Below are 8515 nucleotides of genomic sequence, written 5' to 3'. Positions count from 1 at the left end.
TGGATTTGAAAATGTTTGAAATGTTTTTACTCTTTTTTGGGAGAGGAATTTGGCCTCAGATATGATCACATGACCCAAAAATGTCACTTGTAGGACAAACTGCAGTTTTGACGAGCTAGTTTTGTGACCTTCTTCAGCCAAATGTTTCAACTGTGTCTTTTTCACACTGAACTTGAGTTAAAGCACGAATCATTTAATCATCAATATATTGTAATCGTGCACTTCCTGGTGACAGATTTAATTAGCTCAAACTTTCTTTTGAATTTTTGGCTGATTTTTGTTTTGTTTTAACTGAGAAAATTGGTGTGCACACAGGAGAATTTTCACAGGGAATGATTACAACTGCCCTTAATCAAGTGTTATACCATCGATGGCCTCTCAATCAAGTGTTATACCGTCGATGGCCTCTCTCTATTTTTTATTTTTATTTTTATTTTTTTTGTTGAGTGGATATTATGGTTGACAGGGCCTTTAATTAGATTTTGGTGTGATCACAATTGGTTGCATGCCTCTGATTAGACCAATATCAGTTTTAGGGATCTTCTGAAAGGCTGGGGTGTTTGTGATGTCACATGCTTTATGTAAATAGGCAAATGTGTGTTGTGTGTCTGGTACCAGTTGAACACATCTGAGTATGTAGACAACAAAGGTAATTTTTGTCGATAAACCTTCAAAACAGGGTTATATTGAACATTATGGTCAGATATTGAGTCCCATGATTCCGCCGCGAGTCAATCATCTTTTGAGTTGCATCAGTCTAGTGTTTGGCTCAGGGTAGTGTTTGGCTCAATGTCCCTTTTTGCCACAATGGAAACAAACATCTGGATCAGCTGTACGTAGACCTCCACAGAATGTCCTTGGAACATAGTCAATGCTGCCATATTTAGATCTTTCTCTCTGTTTTTTTCTCTCCCGCTTTGAGATTTCAGCATGCACAGCATGTCCTTTTGTCCCATGTTATGCACGTTGTTTCACCATTTGTGAAATGTCAAAACACAGTCAGTTCAGTGGCAAACTTTACACCTCCATTTGATGGTGATGGGAGGTGAGCCAGCCCCTGCTGTCTCCATCACAGGGAAATTCAGGACTTTGAGTACATTTCCCCCATGTTGGATCTCACTGGTGATAGGGAGATAAATGTATTTGAAGATTTTCTGAACTTCAGACCAGTATTTTTCTGTTCCTCCTTTGTGCTTTTCCTTCCATAAACTATATGCTCTCCAATCTGCTGTGAATTTACTCTTGCCCTTCTTATGTTCGGTATCTTTTTTTTTCTTTCTCATGCAATTCCTCAGTTTGTTCAACTGTCTTATACTGAAACTTTCTGTGCTCAGAAAATTACATTCAGTCTCCTGATTTTCCCCCCTCTTCTACTTTTCTAAAAGTAAATTAAATAAGTTTTCAGATTCTCACCAATGAGAATTGTTGAATCGCAGCGCTGAGTGAGTCTGGTCTTGGTCTCAGGCCCTCCTTCTCACTCATCTTTGTGGGGAGGTTGAGGCTGAAGGGAATATCTCCTCAGGGTGTGCACTACCGCCCTCGACCCCGAGTCCAAAAACCCTCAGACAAGCAATCCCACTTCTGACACCAAATTGTGGTGGAAAATCTGAAAATGAAGACAGACACCATGACCAAGATTGTCTGGTGTTTGATGCGGTGTTTCAATAGAGCTTTGCAAAGGATCAGTACACAGTCACACGGAAAGTGTGAAAGGAACTGATAATGAGTCAATTATGTAAATCTGTCTTATAGGGTGAGGAGATGAAGGAGGTTGGGTCAGGATGGACCTGAAGTGCTTAGTGGGAGAGTCAGGATGTGATTGTGTTATCAGACGTTGTTGTTCCAAAGGGACAACAGCTGTGTGTTCAAGGACAAGTAACCAGTTAGTGCCTGACAATACATGAGAAGTAACTATGAGGAACAACAGTGACCAGTTCAGCATATAATTTTCCCACTATAGCATACACCACATTTGTGACCTGCGGTGAGATTAAATCTCTAATTGGATGGCCCTTTCCTGAGGCTCCATTAAAAATAAAAGGTAAATGGTTGAGCAGCCACGGATCGTCACCTGACCTCTTCCTATCCAGTGCTGTATGCACCAATTAATTATTCAGCACACCTATATCTCAGGTGAGGTGATAATATCTAGAAGATATCAAATTGAGAAGAGGTCGGGACAACGATCCAAAATCGCACACACAAAAAAACAAATAAATCCCTAAAATATAAATGCAAAGAAAAATAAATTATTACTAAAAAAAATTAGAATAAATGTGTAAAAAAAATTAACTAATGGAGACTAATTCCTAATTAAAAAAACCTTCAGTATTAAATAAAATTTATAAAAGAAGGGAAAAAAGAAGGAAAAGGGGATAGAAAAGCATGTCCTACTGTGTCAGGGTAGCTGTTTGATGAGAAAGAGCAAAAGTCAAATAACTGATTACTGATAGCTTGGCTCCATCTCCTGGACAAAAAGAGTCACTGCAAGGCCTATCAAGTGAACCGCCAAACAATTCAGCAGCACATGGAGAGTCAGTTTACAGCCTCTACAAGGCCTCTAAAGCAATAGTAAAATAAAACATCATAATTATTTTCTAAAAGAGATTCACAAAAGATGAAATTAGTCCAGAGAATTTGAATTTTGAAGCCATATGGCTCACAGAATAAAGAAAAAATGTCTTTATAACTTCGGCTATTGTGCCGTTTCACCTCCTTTGTGGCAGTCCTTTCACCTTGCTGGGGGATGCAGCTTGCACCGGCTCAGGTCTTCACTTACACCAGACCATTCTGAAATACAGAGAAAAGGCCTGGTGTCAATGTAATAAACCCAAATAATATTGAAAGGAAGGCATTCAGACCAAAAATTAAAGCAAAACTGTCCTCAAAATCACTATTAACAATAATAAAAATAATAACAATATTGACGGTGAAATACACCTCAAGTAATGAAAGCAAAAAAAAACCTTAACTACCAACATGTACTGCATGGGCTCTCAGGAAAGGTCAGAAGGTCACACTGCTTCAAAAACTGCTCATTCTTACAAAAGAGGATGGAACCCTGAAGGAATTTAGGGTCGAGTAAAATAGGATACTAGAGATACTAGAAAAGCAATTTCTAAAGAAATTACGACTGTGATTGCAACAAGCTGAAGCCAAGCTGCAATGCTGCATTGGCTTGCTGCAACAATATACCTGAAGCCACACTGAATAGCTGCGTGAATGATATAAGAAGGTTTGAATTATGTATAATACTTGAATATTAGTTAAAAAGCTAAAGCCACACTGAATAGCTGCCATGATAATGTAATAATACGTGAATTATGTAGAATATTTGAATATTAGTTAGAAAGGCTGACACCACACTGAATAGCTACCTTTAAAATATAATAAAGTTTGAATTCTATGGAATTTCTGAATGTTTGTAGAATGACTGACACCACACTGAATAGCTGCCTTTTTAAGGTAACATTTGAATTAGGTAGAACATTTGGATTTTTGTTAAAAAGCTGATGCCACACTGATAGCTGCCTCGAAAATATAATTTTTGAATTATGTAGAGTATTTGAATATTACTTAAAAACCTGACGCAACACTGAATACCTGCCATGTAAATATAATATTTGAATTATGTAGAATATTTGAATGTTTGTTAGAAAGCTGACCCCACGCTGAATAGCTGCCTTTATAATATCACAATGTTTGAATTCTGCTTCTGCTACAAACTGCTTATTTGGTCCAGCCATTCTGAAACAACAGAAACACACACACTAATGTTTTTTATAAAGCAGTATAACATTAATTTAGTGCAATAATGAACACTCAATAGTTACCTTCATGATATAATAATGTTTGAATTATGTGCAACATTTGACTGTTTGTTGCTTAAGAATTTAAAAAACAATGACTGTTATGAATGAGAAAAGTCATAGCCAGCATGTCCTAATTGATCTAGATTTTTAAATGCTTAAACAGAGTCTCTACTCTGAATTTCTTATCAACTCATTTCTAAATTTATAGGTTCCCCCACACATAAAAATACTCAGTTTCACTGCTCTAACAGAACTACTACTACCATTCAAACTACTATTACCAGAAGTATTGTCAGTGGTTCCTTTGATGATAAACAAGACGTATCTCGGCTGGCCGTTCAGGACTCTCAGACTCTCTCAACGCAGCGTTGGCTGTAGACAAGAAAAATCTCATTATAAATGTTATAATGGGGCAAACAGAAAAAAAACATGAAGCACATCATCACAAATAGATTTGGAAAACAAGTACACATTTAACAGTGAACAAGTATTAACTCTATTCAAAACCAAGCCTGTATAGCAGGGGTATTCAACTAAAATTCAAAGAGGTCCAGTCAGAGAAAATTTCCTAAAGCAAAGGTCCGGAACATCATAATGTCTAACTTGTGTTATGAGAGTGATATATACTGAAGTAGTGTAGTAGTTGTATCAGCGTCTACATCAGCAGGGCGTCAAACTCATTTTAGTTCAGGGGCCACATACAGACCAATTTGATCTCAAGTGGGCCAGACCAGTAAAATTAAAGCATAATCTATTATATCTATCTATCTATCTATTCTGGCAATTAATTGAGTAATCAGATAAAAAATATTGCGTGTTCTGCATTTTTTTCTATTACATTACTTTCACTTTATTTAAGAACAATACAAAAGAGAAGATAAGACAGGTCTACAAGCAACTATAAATTACTAAAATAAAAATACTCAGTAAAGTAACTTTACTTTTACTGTAGATTTGCTTTTACTGTTTTTACTTTTTACTTTCTACTTATTTTTCCAAGTACAAAGGTAAAAGTTAAGGTAGTAATGTCTGCAGAAACCACAAACAGAAGATGGAACTAACTCTTTTAACTGAAACAGTCACCAGGATGTTTTGTTCACTTGTTAAAATCACAACATTTTTCTTCTGGAGCAGGATCCTCCCAGACCTCCAGGGGACAGGGGACTGGTTTACCAACATGCCACCTTTTCCTTTTCTCTTATGACTTTTGCAGGTCTGTATTTAGTCATCAAAAAATACCAATAAGAATACCATTAAAGTTACAACAACAGCAATAAAAATGTTGATTTTTCAAAAAAGGAAACAATAACATGCAAAATTTTGAAATTGTAATTAAGTAAAAACACTAATACCACAATGTAAAAATACCTAAGTAAAGAATCTGAGTATTTTTTTCCATCACAGCAGGTCAGTGATCAGTGTTTCAGTGAATAGTGTTTTATTTATGGCAGCCCGCCACATTAAAAACATCAACACCACGATATGATTTTCTATTTTTGGAGCTGCGCACCTTTTTCGGGCATGGCTAGAACCTCTAACTCTTTATTTGCACAACTCTCGCGAGATTTGTGTTCGTTATTTCTACTAAGATAATCAAACTCGCGCAATCTTTCGCAGGTCTAGGGTTCCCTTCTAGACACGACCCTCTTTGTCTCTCTGACAAACTAATGACAGCAGACTGTCTGTAAACAGCACGATGTTACACTCTGCAGTGTTTCACACAAAGACCTTATTTGTGTGGACACCCAGGTTTGGTTTGTCGCCAATTTTGTCATTTTTATTTTTTAATCAGTCCGAGATGACGACGGTATCAGTGATTGATTAGTGATCAATGTGCCCTCCTCCCCTCCCTCACCTGTTCACTCCGCTGTGAGAAGATCTGAAAGTTTCTCACAGAGAAACACAGACTCTCCTGTTTTACATATAGGCCTCCTTATACAGTTGTTTAAAAAAAAAGATCTGAAAATTTGAACCTTTTCCCTGTTTACACACTCACAACACACTTTAAGTAAAAGTGTGAGTGCAGACGTAGAAGTTTTGAAGCCTGCTCACTGAATATAAAAATCTATTCAAAGTAGAAAGTGAGGATTAATTTAAGTGCATCTGGTTGGTGTCGATGTCATTAACCATCACGTTAGTTTTGACTGTTGTAATAAACTCCGTCATCAACAACAGTCTCCTCCACACGCAGCTTCTCTGCAATTGGTCTGTGCGTTTCCTGATCACCTAAACCAGCGCTGGAAAGACTAGAATAGTTGCGCCAGTTAAAATAGAAGCGTCCTGTCAAAATTTAAAATCTATTAAGAATTTATTGGTTATAGGTCCGGGTCCGTATAGGACGGCGTGCGGGTCCGGACTCGGACCGCGGTCCGCCTGTTAAGGGAGCCCTGCTATATAGGATACGTACAGATGGTCTGGGTCCATCTGAAGATTAGCAATCAATGTTGAGTAAAATGCACATAGCTGCACTGCCTTTTCCTGTCCCTGAGAGGAGAGGAGAGGAGAGGAGAGGAGAGGAGAGGAGAGGAGAGGAGAGGAGAGGAGAGGAGAGGAGAGGAAACTTTAGCGCCATGTCTGGAAATCAGCAGTTTTCAGAGTCATGGTGTAACACTATAGTGTTCATGACTGACAGAAAAACACAGTCACATACGAGGTACAGGTCAGGCAGTTGTCAGGTGTATTCGTCGTAGCCTCTCAGTGTGGCTTAGCTGTGCAAAGCATGGTCAAATGTTGCTGGAGCCCTCCTTGATTTCTGTTTGTTGTTCATGAAGGACACAAGCACACAACCATAAAAAAAGGATATGACAGTTGGCATATACCATAACAGTCTGTGGTTTTGCACATGTGCATCACAGAAATCTCTGTTTAACACTTGAGTGTCAGAGCAAAACAGAAGGAGCAGTGACTGAACCTTTAAATGTTTTCACATTATAACTATTGCTCATACTAATGGTATGCACAATCTATGAACTGTAAAGTTGACTTACAGCATGTTTGACTCCAGCTCAAGATGACTGCTGATGTTGCTTGTTGCTTCATTGACGTGTGTCCAACTTCACATCTTGTCAGAGCCTTGTGAGAGGAAGAGAAAAATGTTACACCATTGATGCATATAAAAAAAATCACAATACAGACAGTGTACATTACATGCTTATATACCACTAATACACAATAAAAAAGAGACACATATCATGCATGGGAGGAGGCTGTTCTTATTTACCTGGCACAGTTTAAGCTTTATAGAGCAGATAGTAGTGGTGTGTTCCTGTGAGTTTTGTCTCTCCATCTCTGGAACATGTTTGTTTCCTGTTAAGAACAAGTGCACAAACACAGATCAACACTCATTTACATGTATACCTCTGCAAATGAAAATAATAAAACAAAATTCAAGATGTTGTAAGTTATGTATGTTAATTATTATGTATGTTATTATTATTCATAGATCAGTGGAAGAGAGAGATGGCATTAACCAATAATGTATATGGTATTATACTGGACAAAAAGAGTCACTGCACGGCCTATCAAGTGAACCGTCAAACAATTCAGCAGCACATGGAGAGTCAGTTTACAGCCTCCGCAAAACCTCTAAAGCAATAGTAAAATAAAATATCATAATTATTTTCTAAAAGAGAGTCACAAAAGATGAAATTAGTCCAGAGAAGTTGAATTTTGGAGCAAAAAGTTAAGTGCATGAAAAATCGGAGGTGCTTGAATTCATGGCTCTTTGCGCTAGCTAACTAATTAATTAAAGCGCTCATCATATTATTATCATTATTATCGTTATTATTATTATTATCATTATTATTATTATTAATGAAAACACTCAAATTTGTTTTTTTCATGAACAAATAATCATGTCTGTTCCTTTTTGTTCCTTTTTTCCTATTATGCCAATTTTTTAGACAGAATGTGAGCACAATTCCTCAAATTCTGTCTAAAAAAAATGGTATTAGGCCACCCTCTGGCGGACACAATTGGGAACAACATGTAATATCTTCTTTTTGCCTCAGCTCCGCTGTGCTAATTTTAGCAACAGGCTAATTGTCTTGCACAAGCTGCTTTTTCGCAGTCAAAGAAGACACTTGATGGCCCGTGACAAAATAAGCTTTTATTAAAAAGCTAATGTGCGCGACGTCTCGGCCTTGAAATACCTTCTTCAGGCACAAAATGTGTATATGTCTCACCAGCTGTAGCGTCGGCCGAGTCCGGAAGGTAGCCCTCGATTGGCCAGGTGAAATCAAGATGACAACGTCACATCCGGCTCTAAGGTCTGAGGCTCCCTTCAAAATAAGAGTCCTTGGGCTAAATGACAAATGTGATTTTTACACCTTTTCTACCATGAATTAATTTTAATTTCATGAATTGTGTGTCCCTTATTTATATTTTATTCAATATATGAACTGTGTATGTTTTAACCTCTTACTGTCCATATATATGAATTGTTTGTTTTACATTTCATGCTGTACATTCATGAATTGGTTGATTTAAATCCTTGTGTAAATACATGAATTTATATTAAACAGTTTTGGATACTACTACATTATTTTGCCCTGTATTTACTTATTTGCATTGTTCTTTTTAGCATTTGTCAATTATTTAAAGAATCCCACAACAGACTTAATCAATTTAAAATCCATAATAATCCAAATGGTTGTGGTTAGGATTCAAATCCCTCGGTGAGGAAATTATCAACCTCTGTCTAC

At 37.2% G+C, this 8515-nt stretch overlaps 1 long non-coding RNA gene across 1 annotated transcript; it reads right to left on the bottom strand.

Moving 5' to 3' along the window:
- Positions 1 to 557: 557 nt before the first annotated feature.
- LOC146304084 (uncharacterized) lies at positions 558 to 2970 on the bottom strand. The gene is made up of 2 exons (XR_014769616.1): positions 2713 to 2970; positions 558 to 1606 (listed from the first exon to the last, which is right to left on the bottom strand). It is a non-coding gene; the product is annotated as an uncharacterized LOC146304084 (long non-coding RNA).
- Positions 2971 to 8515: the final 5545 nt, after the last annotated feature.

This window comes from Lutjanus erythropterus, unplaced genomic scaffold (assembly GCF_056507025.1).
Source record: "Lutjanus erythropterus isolate fLutEry1 unplaced genomic scaffold, fLutEry1.hap2 Scaffold_172, whole genome shotgun sequence".
NCBI lineage: Eukaryota > Metazoa > Chordata > Actinopteri > Lutjaniformes > Lutjanidae > Lutjanus > Lutjanus erythropterus.
Note: the sequence above shows the minus strand (reverse complement) of the source record. Positions and strands in the feature narration are given on the sequence as shown.